General features: G+C 47.6%; 1 protein-coding gene across 2 annotated transcripts in view; it reads right to left on the bottom strand.

The window, feature by feature from the left end:
* LOC142310358 (uncharacterized) overlaps positions 1 to 15,524 on the bottom strand; it is a 63,253-nt gene extending 47,729 nt beyond the window's left edge. For both annotated transcript variants that reach the window (XM_075347875.1, XM_075347877.1), the window contains exon 1: positions 15,416 to 15,524. The gene's annotated coding sequence lies outside the window, so the exon portion shown is untranslated. The remainder of the gene's footprint in view (positions 1 to 15,415) is intronic.
* Positions 15,525 to 20,268: the final 4,744 nt, after the last annotated feature.

The following is a 20,268-nucleotide window of genomic DNA, read 5'->3' as shown; positions in this document are numbered from 1 at the left end:
AATGAATGACTTGTGTAAACTTTCCGTAGAGCCTCCATTTAGTGATGAGTGAGCACTACCAAGCTAGGGTGCTTGGTACTCAAAACAAGTGTAGCGCCCCTGAACCTGTCAGGGCACTACTAGGTACTGCATCCTGACAAAGATGCAGGGCCTACCCCCAGTTCCCTCTCCCAATCAAGGGTGACTGACTAGTCCAGGACCCAATGGATGGGCACCCAGAGGAGGAGCCAGTCTAGTGCACTAGCCGACGACCAGGTGGGAGGGGACAGACAGAAACACAGAGGAGTCCGGTAGAGACAGTTGAAGGGGACGGACGTGTCTCCAGACGGGGTCATGTAGCAGTGACCTAGGTGGCGGTACAGCCAGGTACTCCTGGAACCAAAGCACCGACGGGGCACAGGGCCCTAGGTCAGGCAAACGCTTAAGGCTACCTGACAAATACCTGCACAGTGAGGGGACCTTCAAGGACCTCACTGACCCAAGAATCCGGGGGCACCAGCAGTAAAGATAGAGCCAGGGACCGGAACAGAACATCGACCCTACAGGGTTCCATCTCCATAATCGATACCCACAAGTGGCATCACGATATAAACTCTTTAATCTCCCCTGTATATACCCCTTTTAAAAAGCGACCCCCAGAGTCACGGAATTGGGCATCGCCCATTACACAACCATGACACAGCATCCCCTGTACATATACGGCCCGGGACCGAGTACCCCATAGCCCTGGGGCATCACACAAGCAGGTGGGGCGCTCGTGTACCAAGTCAATGGGAAATTCGAGCATTTTTCAGGAATATCTTTCAAAAAATGGAAAAATCATCACCTTCCCCATTGACTTTCATTATACTTCTTACAAGAGTGTCCGACTGCTCGTTGTGAGTACTAAGCACACGAGCATGGTAGTGGCTGCTCATCACTGGTTCCATTATAACATTAGTGTAAATCAGCTGTTGACAATATGTCTCCTGTGTAGATTTCACCTCACTAATTTTTACATCCATAGTCTCTGAAGTCCAAATATTAGTGGTGGTGAGTCAATTCATAAACCTAGCTCAGCTGTCACATCAAAAATCTGATGGCATCTTCTTACATGATGGTATCCCCAGGTTCTCTTTTGATTATCTGGCCTGGCGTGACCTCATTGTTGTGACGTGACGTACATGGAACGTTGCACAAAGCCTGGTTAATAAGAAGAGTGGTCTATATGAACAGGTAGGAGGAGGTTCCCAGGGCTTCTGTCTGACAGCCTCAAATTAATGATGTGGCTCTCAGACCAGGTCTATCTAGATTTTGTTGTCTTTCATCATTACCATTTTCTAAATCATTCCCCAGAACCAATTGCTATAGGTGGCACTAGTTGGCATGGAGTCCTGGGGTCTGATGGGGCCAAGATGTCAGTATTATAACACATGGTAGTCCTGTTACAGTTCTTGCACTAGGCTCCAGGATCTTCTAGTTACACTTGCAGATACAGAAAGCACCAAGTAAAAACTTGTTTTGTACCTTTTTACCACCCGTGACTTGACATATCTTTAAAGCACCTCTGTGAAATGCTTATTGAAACTTATTTCATCCAAAGACAAATTGATTACAGATTTAAAACTTGTTAATTATGCATACAATGCATGTGTCACAATGACTTTGGGATAGCATGCAACTGGGGCTCCTAAACTGTGTCCCTCAAGCTAGGGAGCCCTATGCTATCCCTAATCTCAGGGATACTCCTGATGGTGGAGAGGCTTGAGTCTCCTTCCTGGCCCTACTCCTGACCAGTCCTGATCTAATTTCCCCCTCCCCCTCCATCAGGGAGGGATGGGAAAGGAGTGTGTTGAAACCACAGAAAAAAACAGTCAGAGGAAAACCAAGCTCTGTCACACAGCACACACACAAACACAGGATAAAATAACAAAAGAATCATGACCCTGGAATTGTAGATTCCGGCCAAAATTAAGCACCCACACCCCTTTTCCAATTTCCCCTTATCCGCTAATAACCACTCAGACGCCAATTTAACTTTTGGATAATTTTGGCCATAGCAGCCATTTATTAAACAAATACATAACATGTAAAAATTTGCATTGTGGTAAGGTCCTTGAAGCTAAAACCCTGGTGATTCACATAACCAAGCCATATAACCAAATTGCTCCCAGCCGTTACCCACACTGGCTCAGGAGCACCAAAGTGTAAGGGTTATTCCTTCATTAACCACCAAAAACACCCACGGGGGCCCCGACATACCCCGTCGGGATCCCCCAAAAATCACCAGGTGACCAACCATTCTGCCAATGAGGGGATCCATACCCGGATGGGTTCCCCGAACCAATTTAGAACCAACTTCAAGGACCCACCAATAAACCTGCCACCAGGCCACTACGACCCGATAAACTTCCATACCGCCCCCACAAAACTTGCAGCTCATTGCGAACTCAAAATCTTTAGGGAGGGCGGGTGGGACTCTCACTGGTGTCCCAGAGCGGGAAAAGTGCCGCTCCTCCCCCAGCTTCACCTTTTAACTGTACCCTGACTTACTCCCCCTCCCCTACCCGTGACACCATGACCTCCACTCCAATCAGTGTCATGCTGGCCTCCACACATGCCCGGGGGGAGGGGGGGTCAGTGCTCCGGCCATTCTTGACCCTGGAATTGTAGATTCCGGCCAAAATTAAGCACCCACACCCCTTTTCCAATTTCCCCTTATCCGCTAATAACCACTCAGACGCCAATTTAACTTTTGGATAATTTTGGCCATAGCAGCCATTTATTAAACAAATACATAACATGTAAAAATTTGCATTGTGGTAAGGTCCTTGAAGCTAAAACCCTGGTGATTCACATAACCAAGCCATATAACCAAATTGCTCCCAGCCGTTACCCACACTGGCTCAGGAGCACCAAAGTGTAAGGGTTATTCCTTCATTAACCACCAAAAACACCCACGGGGGCCCCGACATACCCCGTCGGGATCCCCCAAAAATCACCAGGTGACCAACCATTCTGCCAATGAGGGGATCCATACCCGGATGGGTTCCCCGAACCAATTTAGAACCAACTTCAAGGACCCACCAATAAACCTGCCACAACGAGGGCACCTTGATAACCTTCAAGTGCCTGAGACCCCCCGCAATAGCAAATCTCGCTCAATACCTCCCGCAATCCAAGGGCCCACAATCAATCCCTACTGCATTCAAATGTACCCCATCCGCCTACCAAAATCCGTCATCCTCCCGCTCCAGCTCAAAATGCCGAGCTGCAACTCCCACGTTGCAGCCCACAAGTTTTTGAGATAACCCTATTAACCTTCACCCGCACCTCATTCAGCTTCTCCACAGACCATGCTTTCCGCCCAAACCCTTCTTGGAACCATGTCCCACCACACAATTGTCACTCCTGGAAAAGACACCCATAACCGCAACAAGTCATGCTTAATATCTTTATCAAAATGTGAAAAAGCCGCTCACCCAAATAAGTTCCTTGACGCGTAAAACCAAAATGTCAGGGGGCCTGCCCAAATGGGCATAGTTATGCACCCCCTGCAACACCGTAGTCTACCCCATACCCCTGATCCCAAGCCATCCGACAAGAGCCCTATCCCTCTGACTAAACTAGCTGTCTCCTGTTTCTTCTCGTATCTGCTCTCTGTGCTCCCCAATACACATTAAAATGGCCCAGGATCCAGACCAGGCAAGAAAAAGGGGGGGGGGGGGTCTGGAAAACAAAGCACTAACAAAAATACCAAGTAGCTCCAATACAAACACAAAGAATGACACCCCCCCCCCATGCCCCCTCTATCAGAACCAGTCTTCCGATCAATTGCCCATGAAAACCATTGCGAACCCACGACTTACAACGCTGAGACTTCCATCGACCAATCTGTTTAACTGTCTCGGCAGGGAGACCACACTCAGAGGTTTCCATCGCCACCCCAATACGAAAAGAATACAACGCAAACATCACCGAAACCAGCCCCAATGATCTCAAACATGCCCAAAAAACACTAATGAACTAATATCTGGACAAAAAGACCCGTCCTCGAGACATAACAATGAGCCATCCTGACTCGGGTAGACCTTTGCAAAGCTCAAAACGTACTGCCAATGGCACATGCCTGATGCCGTAACTTTCCCTAAACGAACCCGCCTGCCTGCCCCCACTTGATCCGTTTTTGATTTCTGGATCCAAAATTCGATCCCCATGCTCCAAAATTAGGACGTCACTATTACCCAAGCCCCCCGGGGCACGTCATACTGGGAAATACCAATTCGCCAATACGCAAAGCCCCGAAAAACCGCCAACAAAAAGCCAACCGCAACAATGATACCTCAATGCCGATGTACAAACTACTCGCAATTCCCTACCCACACATTCCAATAAGCTAAATAACACAGGCCGTCTACCATCACGCGGCCTACGGCCCCTATGCGAACCCTTCAATGCCTAAACTGCCCAACAAATTGTCAAATCCTGTACACCTCGCAACCAGAAATCGAATGCCAAAACTGCAATCAAATGACTCAACTTCGTGGAAGACCAACCTGTTATCGCCACTTCCCCCAATTTTCCCAGGAACAGTCCTAACTGGGAATCCTCAATCAGCATGCAACCACCCAACCACTATTCCCAGAGAACCCATGTGGCCTGATACGCCACCCACGTGGTACCAGCCAAACAGCCCGAATCAGTAGTCTTGCTGCTTGAAGACCACGCTCCAAAGCTGCGCAGGGGACTACAAGCTGCTGCCGTCCGCCTCTACCGCAAAATCCCGGAAACAATCTCACTAAAAACAAGAGAGGAAATCCGCTATTAGGCTCTCTATACCTGTTACCTGAGCTGCTGTGACACGTATTAATTTCCAAACAAAGACCAGCTGCCGCAACACCAGAACAACTTGTGGGAGAATATGCCGAGCCGTTATTAATCGCCAGCACCACCCCCATATTGTCACAGTTGAACCGGATCTACTTATTCGACAACTGGTCCCTCCCCAAATGAAGTGCGACCATCATTGGAAAAATTTCCAACAGCGACACATTCCTTGTCAACTCCTCCGCCATCCAACTTTCTGGTCACCAATCCGCACATCACTGACCCTGAAAAAAGGCCCCGAAACCTGAGTCACCCGCAGCATCTGTAAACAATTCCAATTTGAAATTATCCACTACCTCATCCTTAAGCAACGAACGACCATTGTCCTGCTCCCCAAAAACGCTCCCCAAACCGATAAGTCCGCTCTATGTTCCGCCGACAAACGTATGTAGGGGTGAAGAGCAAGCACTACAGCTGTAGCGCAAGCTAGCCGACGTGAAAACTCGGCCCATTGACATTACCCGACATGCAAAATTAAATTTCCCCCAATAGTGATTGAACCTCCTTTAATTGTAATTTCCTAACCCGGCATGCCCTTGCTACCTCAACCTTAAGCGTGGCAACCTGTCGTCAGGAAGCCGAACCTCCCAAATCACTGAGTCAATTACAATGGCCAGAAAACAAATACAGGTATTTGGCCCAACAGTTTTTCCCCAGGTGCCAAAGGCACCCCAAAGCCTCTCGCTATCCATTCCATTGCTGGTGCCTGTGCCGAAACAGCCAATCCCACACACCAAAAATTCATCCCGGTAAGGTACCAGTGATGCCAAACCAGAAACATCACGCCCCACCCATTCTAAAAAAAGAACTAAAGGTTTCAACAAATGTACACGATACTGCACAACTCATTGGCAAGCAGGGGTCTCCAAAATAATCTCCCTTCCAAAAACAACCCAATAACCGAACACATTGTGGATGAACCGGTAAGAGCCGGAAAGCTGCCTCAATATCTGTCTATTGCCATCAACACACCCCTCCCACAACTTTTTACCCACTTGTAGCCTCATCAAATGACGTATACACCACCTAACGAAGCTCAGCCAGTATACCATCATTCGCTGACCTACCCCTGGGATGAGACAAATGGTGGATTAGCCGAACTTTACCTGGCTCCTCCTTGGGCCCCACCCCGAATGGCGAAACCACAAAAGTAGAAAAAGGTAGGAGGGTGACTAACTATGCCCCCCATTCTCCCCAACGCCACCTCCTTTCCTAACTTTCCACCTACCACCGCCACATGTTGATACGCCGAGAGAGATTCCTGGTTGTCCCTGGAACTTCAAAAACAGGGGAAGGAATCCTGAAACCCTCCCCAAAACCCAACCTCCAACTTCAGCTTTGTCCCGATCAGGATCCCTATTTAGGTGCGGAAGCATCGCAACTAAGCTCACCGGTGTCTGACCCTTGGACACCCCATGGGATGCTCCGTTACAGTGGGTGCAGAGGTGTCCAAACAACGGCAAGTGGCACCGAACTTGCATTCCCCCTCATTAACTTACCAACACGAACCTGACTTCTAGGACCCTGTCTGTCCGTACTGACCACTGACACCCCAGCTTTCTGACCGGCCGGGGAACCCGGCCCCGCCCTGAAATGACTGCCCATATCTGGCTGCCGCCATCACCCGCAACCACAAACCTATATCCTTCTGATCCCATCTTATGGATGGACGGCAGCCATCCTCTGATGACACTGCTCGTCATAACGGATCCAGGTCTACCCCCCATCAATCCTATAGGCCTCACCAATCGAGCCCATATAGCAAAACAAATGAAAACAATTCTCCGGCGCCTTTTCGCCAATTACTCTTGCCCAAACTGCAACGCCTGCAACCAATTAGCATATGTCTGAAAAATCAAGTGCCAGCGCCACTTCTCCACATCTACCTTCTTGCTATCGTCTTTTCCCCTTTTTCAAAATAAATTTTGCCACCTCCTTACTCTTTTCTGTTTGAACTGCCACTAATACTGGGGAAGAGATACTCCCAACTGTGGACTCACTAGCCGCAATGACGGACGAATTAACCCAAGCCGCCACTGGCGCCGGGGTTTCCTTGGCCCCCAATCTGTGCCCCCAACTGGCGAACGCAACTTAAATTCTGACAACTCCCCACTTAACGCATTCCCCTTAACACCCGCTGGCACCCCCAATCCTAACCCCAGCTGACCTGTCACCCCCCCCTTACTGTGTACCTGACCAGCATGTGAAGACAAACAAAACATAGAATCATACTCACCAAGCTGCACAAGGGTAGAGACCCCGCCAGCCGGACCTCCTGCATCCTGACGTCCCTCCGATCTAGCTTGACTTGGCTCCTCCCCTATGACTCCGCTCCACTGGCTCTTGCAGCCGCACAGCCCGAGGCCCCAGAGGCCGCACATCCTGGACCCGTCGATCAGTGGCGCCGACAAAAGAGAGGGAGCTGCATATTCTCTTCAGGGTTCTCCGAGCGCAGCCCCCCCCCCCCGCCCCCGCTCCATGTGGCTCCTCTTCCAGACAGGGCCTCAGTAGCCTCAGGCCCTGAATGCCAGGCCCGATGTGTTGCCGACCGCCGCCGCCAGGCTTCGCCCACTTCACAGGGATCCTTCTGATGCATCGATGCTGCAGGGAGGAGGGGCTCAGGGCGCTCGGCAGGTACATCACCAGAGCGCCCCGCCGCACCGCTGACGTCACTCGCCGACAAAGCGGCAGCAGGCCCCGCCCCCAACTCCAGCGCAGGCCTGCCAACCGCCGCTGGGTCCAGCCGCCCGTTAGAATTCCTCACAGGCCGGGGCCTGCTGGACCTCGCAGCTCGCGGCGTCCGGCCTGGAGGGTCCCCGGAGGGGCTTCTGCGGCGACGCTGGGCCCTAGGAGTCAGGTCAGGTGACCGCCTCTCTGCCGGTCCAGACCTCCGGGGGCGCCGCTGTCGCAGGGGTGCAGTCCCTGCCCCCCCCGGACTCCCACCGAAGATCCTTGCTACCAGGCTCTGCAGCCACCTGGGGGGATGGTCCCAGCAGCAGCTCTCAGCCGCTCCAGGAGCTGATCCACGGAGTCCATAGCAGGTACAGGGATGGGGACTCTCACTGGTGTCCCAGAGCGGGAAAAGTGCCGCTCCTCCCCCAGCTTCACCTTTTAACTGTACCCTGACTTACTCCCCCTCCCCTACCCGTGACACCATGACCTCCACTCCAATCAGTGTCATGCTGGCCTCCACACATGCCCGGGGGGAGGGGGGGTCAGTGCTCCGGCCATTCTGGAGGGAAACAAGAGCAGGAAGGAAGTACAACACAACAGGGGTTACTCCACAACCGTACCAAGCAAAAAGCACCACTAAACACTAATTTCACCAGAGAGTCTGGGGCACCACACCTCACAGACCAACATAGAATAAACTATAGCTGGCATTGGTAGAAAAATTCCAATAACATAAATAGGAGGAGAGCAAATGTTATAGGTCGCCCCACAACATGTGATTAAAGGAGCAAGTAGACTAGCAGAGATTAACTCTTACTAGCCTGCCTATGAATCAGCACATAGCAGGTTGATACCCGAGTCGTCCTGTGTTTATCCCAGACACCAGAGAAACCAGCGGGCGGAGTGTCAGAATTTGCAATCTCAACAGAGTCCAATGCTGTCACAACAGTCGACGAAGTTTGTTCAGAACTCAGAGTGACAGCATCCATGTTTGCCAAATCTCCCAAAATGTCAGGGAGACTCCCATCAAAAGAGGAACACCTCCGAGAGTTCTTATAGTTGGCAAATCTCCTGAATACTGATCATACCTTCAGGAAATAAGGGATTCTAGATGGAATTTTATCTGACCCTTTTTCTCACAGGATCCAGGACTGAGATTTGGAGGGGTAAAGAATTTGCATGGAATGGGGGGTAAATAGACATAGAAGGGTGGAGAATAGGCTTGTTGGGGTCATGGTTGCTCACCATTCCTTGGAAGGTGCTTTTTATTATGTGATATTGACTGGTTACTTGATGTCAACTTCTAAAAGTAAAGCATGTAATCAATATTCTGTCCCTAAAATTGAGCCTGTTTCTCGTTGTTCCTGTATTGCAGCAGTTACGACCTGTCACCATACCTCATTCTTTCCAGATCCTGCCAGTTCTTGGAAGATTCGTCCGTCACATATTTAGTAAAGGTGTGTTATCATCAGTATAGTCACACAACAGACTTTATCTGGGTCATGTAAGTTAATCATACAATGCACGTGGTACCTCGAAGGCCATTTTACAGATTCTGCACTTCAAGTTACACCTTTAATTATTTCCAATAGAGATTCATCAGGTGCCAAGTAAAAATCTACTTATTACTCATGACCTCCCCTGCCTTAAAGGGAACCAAACATCAGGATTTTCGTGTATAAGCTGCAGCCAGTGCAGTACTGGCACTATCATGCACAGTGTGTAAATACCATCAGGGGGCAGCTCGGGTGTTTAGGCAGTGAAATACAACTTTATAAAGTTTGAAATTTCGTGCACTTTTTGATTGACGTGTGCACCTCTACAGATAATGTCCGGGCGGGTTATGCAGGAGTTCCCCGCCCCCAGGGCTGTGGAGTCGGAGTCGGAGTCGTGGAGTCGGAGTCGGAGTCGGAGCTCATTTTGGTGGAGTCGGAGTCGGAGTCGGAGTCGGTATAAAATGCACCGACTCCGACTCCTAAAATATATAATAAATTGGGGACAGGAGTGCAATGCAGAATGTGCTGAATATTTTACTAAATAATAACATTTAGTATAATGCTTATATTTAAGTGAAAAATTTATTGTAGTACAATGTGAACATCAGACATTTAATTGTTTTTATGATACAATAATCAAGATATTTGGATAGAACATAAAATATTTATTGGAATACAACTTTAGAACACAAAAAACTAATAAATTGTAAATATGTAAAATATATATATATATATATATATATATATATATATATATATATATATATATATATATATATATACAGTGTATATACACACACAAGATATATATGTAATCTACTGTATATTACATAGTGTATTACATATTTACAATTTATTACAGTTTTTTGTGTTCTAAAGTTGTATCCAATAAATATATTTTATGTTCTATCCAAATATCTTGATTATTGTATCATAAAAATTATTAAATGTCTGATGTTCACATACACATATTCATGTACTACAATAAATTTTTCACCTAACTATAAGCAATATATGTAGGAGTCGGAGTCGGAGCCGGAGTCGGAGTCGGAGCCGGAGTCGGTGCAAGAGAATTTGAGGAGTCGGAGTCGGAGTCGGAGTCGAAGGTTTGGCTTACCGACTCCACAGCCCTGCCCGCCCCCCCACCAGTCTGTTCCTCCCTCTCTCCTGATGTCCGGGCGGGTTATGCACGTGTTCCCCGCCCCCCCGCGCCGCCTGTTCCTCCCTCCCTCCCTCTGGCTGTATGTAAATATCTAATCTTCAGAAACATGGCGCCGGAGTGGGCCTCTGCGCATAGCGCTTATCTCCGGCGCCATGTTTCTGAAGCCCCAGCATTACACAACTTGGTGTCTGAGAGGGTGGCGCCACAGCGATGCCACACCGGCTGGTGTGTTGGCCCGGTGTCCTGGGACGGCACGATACAGGAGCAGCAGGTAATCGCGTCCTCCGGTCAGCTGTTCTGTCCTGTTCTAATCGCGCGCGCTCCCGCGGTCACAACGGGCTGTGAAGAAACAAGGGCGCATGCGCCGCCCTCTCAGACACCAAGTTGTGTAATGCGGGGGCTTCAGAAACATGGCGCCGGAGATAAGCGCTATGCGCAGAGGCCCACTCCGGCGCCATGTTTCTGAAGATTAGATATTTACATACAGCCAGAGGGAGGGAGGGAGGAACAGGCGGCGCGGGGGGGCGGGGAACACGTGCATAACCCGCCCGGACATCAGGAGAGAGGGAGGAACAGGCTGGTGGGGGGGCGGGGAACTCCTGCATAACCCGCCCGGACATTATCTGCAGAGGTGCACACGTCAATCAAAAAGTGCACGAAATTTCAAACTTTATAAAGTTGTATTTCACTGCCTAAACACCCGAGCTGCCCCCTGATGGTATGGACACACTGTGCATGATAGTGCCAGTACTGCACTGGCTGCAGCTTATACACGAAAATCCTGATGTTTGGTTCCCTTTAAGACACTTTCATGGAGAAAACACCGACAATCCTTATCGAAACCTTTTCCATCCAATCATAGAAGAGTTAAAAGGTGCAAATTGGCATTATATTAGCCACAACTGCTTTATACCTAACGCCTTCAGCTTACGTAGCTTTGCCACTGTATTTTTTTTACCACTTATCACCATTGATCATCCGAGCTTGTGCCCAACTTTGAAGACCTGCAGGATATTTACTAAAGGTGTTGGTAGCTTGGCACCATTTATATCAACACCTCATTTTCTATTTCTCATGCCTTGAGCTTGGTTTCTTTTGCTCTTGCTTATGTTTTTACTAGCTGTCTGTCACCATATCTCATGGTTGCTCATTCCCACCATTTTTTGTAAGACATGAAGGTGTGGCAGCTTCAATACAGTTTCATTTTTGTCAGCGTTTGTCTAGGTCTTGGCAGTTCGGTATATATACACTGACAACAAAAGAATCTGTGCTGCTGTTGTGGCAAAATAATACAGACTTTATGGATGTCTAGATTTCTCTCAATAGATTCTAGCATTGGGTGTGACAAACTACCTAGACTAGAAAAGGTACTGACACCTTACTAAAGTCTCAGATTCGCCAAAAAAAAAAAAAAAATAGAAATAATCTCGAGGGAAGTGGGGTTAGTGGTCTCCACCTCCTGTTGGATATGTGGGCACCTGTCATGTGAAGTTCGGCTTTGCACACACCTGCTGGCATGGCATCATCAGACTCTGTTCACATCATAGAGTCTTACAAACAACCTGAGGCTTCTGGATTCTTCAGCCAGAGCCGGGTGTTGGCTGGTTCTGGTTCACTGGTTTCCAGCTCTTCAGGAGTTAAGGGGGCTTTACACGGTAGCGATATCGCTAGCAATTTCTAGCGATAGCGACCGTGTAAGTACCCGCCCCCGTCGCGCATGCGATTGTTTGTGATCGCTGCCGTAGCGAACATTATCGCTACGCAGCGTCACACATACTTACCTGGTCGGCGTCGTCGCTGTGACTGCCGAACAATCCCTCCTTCAAGGGGGAGGGACGTTCGGCATCACAGCGACGTCACCGCAATGTCACTAAGCGGCCGGCCAATCAAAGCAGAGGGGCGGAGATGAGCAGGACGTAACATCCCGCCTACCTCCTTCCTTCCTCATTGCGGCCGGCGGCAGGTAAGGAGACGTTCCTCGCTCATGCGGTGTCACACATAGCGATGTGTGCTGCCGCATGAGCGATGAACCACGCTAAACAACCCTTACCGATTTTTGACTTTGGGACGACCTCTCCATGGTGAACGATTTTCACCATTTTTTAGGTCGCCTAAGGTCGCTGGTAAGTATTACACGCTGCGATATCGTTAATGATGCCGGATGTGCGTCACTAACAACTTGACCCCAGCGACCAAACATTAACGATATCGTAGCGTGTAAAGCCCCCTTTAGTCCCTGCAGACTGGTGAGCAGGACCTAAATGCTCAGGTTGCTATTGCCATGTGCAGCTGTCTCCTATCTATTTAATGAACGGCTTCCTTTCTGTATGTGCCGATGATAGCTTCAGCATAAGCTCCAGTGATCCCGGTCTTGGTGATTTTCCTGTTATGGTGATCTGTGTTGCACTTCTGAGTGGTGTGGATTTTCCCTTGTTTTACTTACTTCTCCCCCTTTTTTTATCCCCTGTACACATACTGTCTCTCTTGTGTGCTTTGAGTGCTGTGTGTATGAGTTTCCATTCTCCCTTATCTGTGTCATTTTGTGGAGTTTGTCTTTCTGTTTTCTGGCCTGCCCCGAGGGTGTGGGAGAGGGGGAGTAAGATCAGGGCTCGGACAGGAGTTAGGGTCACGCTGGGGACTCGGACCTGGTTAGCATTAAACCTACCTCCGGGACAGCACAGGGTCTAAAGTCTGAGAGCCTGAGGGCTTCATCATAATTTTGACCCATTGTAGACCCAATGAGAAGACAATAAATTCCTTAGAAGTCAGTGTTCATATCCTGAGTCACATTGCCTATGTCTTCGCTCAGCCATAAACACTTACCTCCTGCTGGCTCAGTGGTTACTTGTCAATCCGGTTGGTTTGGCTAATGTGGTGATCTATCTACTATGAGTGTCTAACAAATAGTGAATTCACATGAAAGGCACGTCTTGCCAATTATAGCCATCCTCCCACACAAGTGCACATCCCAGAGTTCCAAAAATTACATGTATACGAAAAATCCCCTAGTTGTCCACAACAGAAGACTAGGTTCACAGGATATGACTTTTTCCTCTACGGAGTGTAATATTGTATCCTGTATTATTGTGTATTTGTCACCCTACACCATATTATATGATATCGGGCATTCATTTTAATTCACCTTAATACAAATATAATTAGGACTGTACGGTACGGCACGTTCTACTCAGGAAATGTTATCTTTACATTCACACTGTGCAAACGGTATTATATAGACCAGAGCTACAATCACGTACAGATGTACAGACTTTGATACCTTTTACTTTTACCTTTACAATATGTCAAGAAGTCTATTCCCATAATAATCTAATCATAGTCTTTGGACTTTGGACTCCACTTGCAATATAACCTATATGGAAATATCCAGGAGTTCAACTAGTAGCAAAGCTCTGAGTTTGGCCTGTGGGAGCTTTAATACAGTATATCATAGTTAGATTATGTTATAGCTTCTTATCGGTGAGGCAGTCATTTTTTTTTATCATTTTGATGCTGAATTGCATCCCGTATTATACTCCAGAGCTGCACTCACTATTTTGCTGGTGCATTTACTATGTACATACATTACATTACTGATCCTTTACTGATCCTGAGTTACATCCTGTATTATACTCCAGAGCTGCACTCACTATTCTGCTGGTGCAGTCACTGTGTATATACATTACATTACTTATCCTGTACTGATCCTGAGTTACATCCTGTATTATACTAAAGAGCTGCACTCACTATTCTGCTGGTGCAGTCACTGTGTTCATACATTACATTATTTCTACTGATCCTGAGTTACATCCTGTATTATACTCCAGAGCTGCACTCACTATTCTGCTGGTGCAGTCACTGTGTTCATACATTACATTATTTATCCTGTACTGATCCTGAGTTACATCCTGTATTATACTCCAGAGCTGCACTCACTATTCTGCTGGTGGAGTCACTGTGTACATACATTACTTATCCTGTACTGATCCTGAGTTACATCCTATATTATACTCCAGAGCTGCACTCACAATTCTGCTGGTGCAGTCATTGGGTACATACATTACATAACTTATCCTGTACTGATCCTGAGTTACATCCTGTATTATACTCTAGAGCTGCACTCACTATTCTGCTGGTGCAGTCACTGTGTACATACATTACATTACTTATCCTGTACTGATCCTGAGTTACATCCTCTATTATACTCCAGAGCTGCACTCACAATTCTGCTGGTGCAATCACTGTGTAGATACATTGCATTACTTTTCTTGTACTGATCCTGAGTTACATCCTGTATCATACTCCAGAGCTGCACTCACTATTCTGCTGGTGCAGTCTATAAGGGAAGCCAATACAATGTATTGTACTCTCCCTAGTATGAAATGGTTGATACCAGAGAACAACAGAATGCACTCAATGCATGTATGTTAGACATCTACGATAATATTAGATATGTGGTGAATTCATGTCGCATTACTTACTAAGCTTAAACTCTTAAAGGTAATACGTGAGCAGGATTTTACCACCAAAACTATTTATATGTGCATGTAGCTGAAAGAATAGAGCTGGAGTGACAGAGGCTTCAGATCTACATGTAGATCTTATGACTCATTTGCCTATCAATTCCTGTGCTAATTCCTCAGTAACAGAGGAGATGTATTGCTAGTCTACATGCACATATAAATAGTTGGAGGAGTAAAATCTTGCTGGCAGATCCCTTTAAGGTTCTATCTGTTTCTGGGAAAGCTGAGCCTTCGAGGATGGAAAATCTGGATCGTCATCTAATAATATTCCCATGCTGCCATCCTGATACACAGCCAGACAGACTTTGGAACTAATATAATTGCAGCCATTTTGAATATTATTGACCAGCTGTCCTAAAAACGGAGGGCGTCGTGAGACCCCTAAATCTTTTGTTACTCTCGGCATACTATTGTGTAACTTTGTATGTGCAGAAAAGTCTCCTAAAATATCAAATTATCCAAAAATGCAAACTTGGAAAAGAACAGCTGATAACAGATGTCAATAGCTCGCATGCACAATATACAGGACAGACTGCAGTAATAGTGAGTAGGAGCATTATCTGCACACGAGGTAAGTATTATTGGATACCAATAAGCTGATCGCCCAGTAAACCTTTTCTTAAGACTCATATTGATCCCTGCAGGTATATACTCTTTAGTGTCCTGCTCTGCAGAGGTATATAACATTTGTATCTTACCTGAGATGTGTATGATCACTGCAGGGATGATAGGGGCTTCACTTCTGTCTTGGAGGGTCCCTTGGAGGGTGCAGGATTAGACAGGAGCTCTGCAGGGGATAATTTTCCGTCACCAGACTGGTTTGTGTTGTGAAGTCCTCAGCATAATAAGCAATGTATTCCTACTTTCACTTTCCTTCTTGAATCTTCCGTGTCCAAACACAGAGTAACATGTATTTATGGATTTAGTCTGGGACTTTCTCATGCCCTACAGCATTTAGAAATGGAAAATAGGTACAGTATAACCCAAATACTGCACTCCACAAAACCCCGATAGGTGCTATAGCCAAAAAATCTCCCAAAGCCGACCTCTTAACTGTGGAAGCCCTTAAAGTAGCCCAGGTATAGATAGATAACCCATTAGGCAAGGGGTCTCAAACTCGGCTGGGTGTATGGGCCGCACAGAGGAAAAAAAATAATCTGGGGGACCGCATTCTTTGCAGGACAAAGTGACATTTTTATTGGTACCATATATTTTTTTTTACACACCTTGGGATCACTGATTTTGAACATTTTTCACTTGTTTATTATAACAAATGTGCACATTCTTTGTTTAAATATAAAAAAAATGTTGATGGTAAAAAAAAAATGCCATGCCTTATTTTGAGGTTTTGTTTTTTTTTTTACATTTTATCCCTTTCTTGTAACTAATAGTGTTACATTCAGAAAAAGGAGAAAATAAGTGCCATAAATGAGGGATCACCAAAGAAATAAATCAATAATTATAAATAAGTTTATTACTAGTGATGAGCGAGTACTAAAAAGCTCGGGTGCTCGAGGCTCGGGCCGAGCCTCCCAAGATACTCGTGTACTCGGCCTGAGCAACGAGCCCAATGTTATCCTATGGGAGACCCGAGTATTTTTGTGAAATGACCACCGGCAGCATGGAGAAACCCTAAAAATGGCACAAAAGTCTCAGAAGAGTGCTCAAATGACATGGCAACAGCATGGGGAAGACCCCTTGAAGCATTTATCACTCAAAAGTCACAGCTGTGAACAATTTTGTCCGCGTTTTACGCCATTTTTACGGACTCACCAGAAAACCTTCCAAAATGACACCAAAATGATTTTTCATGGCGGAAATGTTAAGGGCACATACCCAATAGTGAGATAGAGCTGGTGTATGTTACTTTTTGAGATCAATACATGAAAGATTTTACGTAAAACATTGTGTGGCACTCCGATGTCCCTGAGAAGAGACGTACATAAAGGCCTCTGAGTCTAATGTGCCCATTTTGAGGAACTGAGTCTTTGTAGTATTTTCCTTTGCCAGGGCAGTCCAAAATTGTGAGGTTCACCAATGCCCCTGCATACAGACGTGCATGATGGCCTGTAAACCTGAAGTGCCCATTGTAAGGAAGTGGGTCTATTGTAGTATAGCCCTTAGGCAGGGCAGCCAAAAATTGGGAGGCTCCACGTTGTCCCTGCATAGAGACGTGCATGAGGGCCTCAAAACATTAAGTGTCCATTGTCAGGAAGTGGGTGTATTATAGTATAGCCCTTTGGCAGGGCAGCCAAAAATTGGGAGGCTCCACATTGTCCCTGCATAGAGACGTGCATGAGGGCCTCAAAACATTAAGTGTCCATTGTCAGGAAGTGGGTGTATTATAGTATAGCCCTTTGGCAGGGCAGCCAAAAATTGGGAGGCTCCACGTTGTCCCTGGATAGAGACGTGCATGAGGGCCTCAAAACATTAAGTGTCCATTGTCAGGAAGTGGGTGTATTATAGTATAGCCCTTAGGCAGGGCAGCCAAAAATTGGGAGGCTCCACGTTGTCCCTGGATAGAGACGTGCATGAGGGCCTCAAAACATTAAGTGTCCATTGTCAGGAAGTGGGTGTATTATAGTATAGCCCTTAGGCAGGGCAGCCAAAAATTGGGAGGCTCCACGTTGTCCCTGGATAGAGACGTGCATGATGGCCTGTAAACCTGAAGTGCCCATTGTAAGGAAGTGGGTCTATTGTAGTATAGCCCTTAGGCAGGGCAGCCAAAAATTGGGAGGCTCCACGTTGTCCCTGCATAGAGACGTGCATGAGGGCCTCAAAACATTAAGTGTCCATTGTCAGGAAGTGGGTGTATTATAGTATAGCCCTTTGGCAGGGCAGCCAAAAATTGGGAGGCTCCACATTGTCCCTGCATAGAGACGTGCATGAGGGCCTCAAAACATTAAGTGTCCATTGTCAGGAAGTGGGTGTATTATAGTATAGCCCTTTGGCAGGGCAGCCAAAAATTGGGAGGCTCCACGTTGTCCCTGGATAGAGACGTGCATGAGGGCCTCAAAACATTAAGTGTCCATTGTCAGGAAGTGGGTGTATTATAGTATAGCCCTTAGGCAGGGCAGCCAAAAATTGGGAGGCTCCACGTTGTCCCTGGATAGAGACGTGCATGAGGGCCTCAAAACATTAAGTGTCCATTGTCAGGAAGTGGGTGTATTATAGTATAGCCCTTAGGCAGGGCAGCCAAAAATTGGGAGGCTCCACGTTGTCCCTGGATAGAGACGTGCATGAGGGCCTCAAAACATTAAGTGTCCATTGTCAGGAAGTGGGTGTATTATAGTATAGCCCTTTGGCAGGACAGCCAAAAATTGGGAGGCTCCACGTTGTCCCTGGATAGAGACGTGCATGAGGGCCTCAAAACATTAAGTGTCCATTGTCAGGAAGTGGGTGTATTATAGTATAGCCCTTAGGCAGGGCAGCCAAAAATTGGGAGGCTCCACGTTGTCCCTGCATAGAGACGTGCATGAGGGCCTCAAAACATTGTTCCCATTGCAAAGGAGCGGGTCTCCTGTCGTTGTAATGTCCATTCTGCAAAGAATGGGCGAAAAAATTTACCACTGGGGGTATACCTGAAACAAAGGCCTAACTCTTGTAACGGTCATCATGGTGGCGCATGAGGAGAAGGAGGAGCAGTCCAGCGATTATCCAAAGTCCAGAAGTGTGTACCCATGGGTGACTGGAGGTACATGGCAAATTCCCGTTACAAACTTTAAATTCCGCTCTCATTTGCTGGTGGTGTGGTGAGGTCTGGCCCAATCCAACCCTTGTTCATCTTGATCAGAGTCAGCCTATCAGCATTTTCAGTTGACAGGCGGGTGCGTTTATCTGTAATGATTCCACCTGCGGCACTAAAAACACACTCTGACAAAACGCTAGCGGCAGGGCAGGCGATGACTTCCAAGGCGTAGAGAGCCAATTCATGCCACGTGTCCACCTTGGATACCCAATAATTGTAAGGCACAGAGGAATGTCGGAGTACAGTTGTTCGATCTGCAAGGTACTCCTTGAGCATCTGGGCAAACTTAGGATTTCTTGTGGCACTACCCCGCACCTCAGGGGCTGTGGTACGTGAGGGGCTGAGAAAACTGTCCCACATCTTAAAGACTGTTCCCCTACCTCTGGCGGATTGGACTTGTGCCTCTCTCGGCTGTACGCCTTGGTTGTCCACTGATTCCTGACCTATGCCGCTAGCGTTTTGTGAGGGGAATGCTTTGCCTACTTCCGTGACTATGGCCTTCCGGAACTGCTGCATTTTGGTTGACCTCTCCGCCTCGGGAATAAGAGACATAAAGTTCTCCTTGTAGCGTGGGTCTAACAGTGTTACCAACCAGTAATGATTGTCGGCCAAGATGTTCTTAACGCGAGGGTCACGAGACAGGCAGCTTACCATAAAGTCAGCCATGTGCGCCAGACTCTTAACAGCCAGGACTTCAGTAGCCTGACCAACACGTTGACTGAACATGCTGTCCTCCTCCTCCTCCTCCTCATCTACCCTGTCCTCTGGCCAGCCACGCTGAACCGAGGATATGACTGGTGTGCATGTCATATCCTCAATTTGGCCGGAGATTTGCTCCATGTCTTCATCCTCCTCCTCGTCATAGTCCTCCACTGCACGTTGTGATGAGACGAGGCTGGGCTGTGTGTTATCACCCACACCCACTACTGTTTCTTGCTGCAACTCATCGCGCTCCGCCTGCAATGCATCATGTTTGGTTTTGAGCAGAGACCGTTTTAGAAGGCAGAGTAGCGGTATGGTGATCATCACCACTCACCACTCACCATCTTGGTGGAGTCCTCAAAGTTTTGGAGGATGGTACATAGGTCGGACATCCATCTCCACTCCTCAGGTGTTATGTGTGGAGTTTGACCCATTTCCCGACGGCTTAGGTGATGCAGGTACTCAACAACTGCCCTCTTCTGCTCACATATCCTGACCAACATGTGCAGAGTTGAATTCCAACGCGTAGGGACATCACACACCAGTCTGTGAGCCGGAAGATGCAAACTGCGCTGAAAGCCGGCAAGGCCGGCTGAAGCAGTAGGTGACTTTCGAAAATGTGCAGACAGGCGGCGAACTTTTACCAGCAGATCAGACAGCTCTGGGTATGACTTTAGAAACCGCTGAACCACGAGGTTGAGCACATGGGCCACGCATGGAACATGTGTCAGCTGGCCTCGCCTCAAAGCCGCCACCAGGTTCCGGCCATTGTCACACACGACCTTTCCTGGCTTTAGGTTCAGAGGTGTGAGCCAGTGATCTGCCTGCTGTTTCAGAGCTGTCCACAGCTCTTCTGCATTGTGGGGTTTGTCACCTATGCAGATTAGCTTCAGCACAGCCTGTTGCCGCTTCGCTGAGGCAGTGCTGCAGTGCTTCCAGCTTGGGACTGGTGTGGAGGGTACAGTGGATGAGGATGCGCAGGAGGAGGAGGAGGCTGAAGAGCATGACATTCCGGAGCTGTAGAGTGTGGGTGAAACACTGACTGAGGTAGGGCCTGCAAACCTTGGTGTGGGAAGGACGTGTTCCGTCCCTCGCTCAGAC

Source organism: Anomaloglossus baeobatrachus, chromosome 5, assembly GCF_048569485.1.
Source record: "Anomaloglossus baeobatrachus isolate aAnoBae1 chromosome 5, aAnoBae1.hap1, whole genome shotgun sequence".
In the NCBI taxonomy this organism is placed as follows: Eukaryota; Metazoa; Chordata; class Amphibia; order Anura; family Aromobatidae; genus Anomaloglossus; species Anomaloglossus baeobatrachus.
This window is presented reverse-complemented; position numbering and strand designations above follow the sequence as displayed.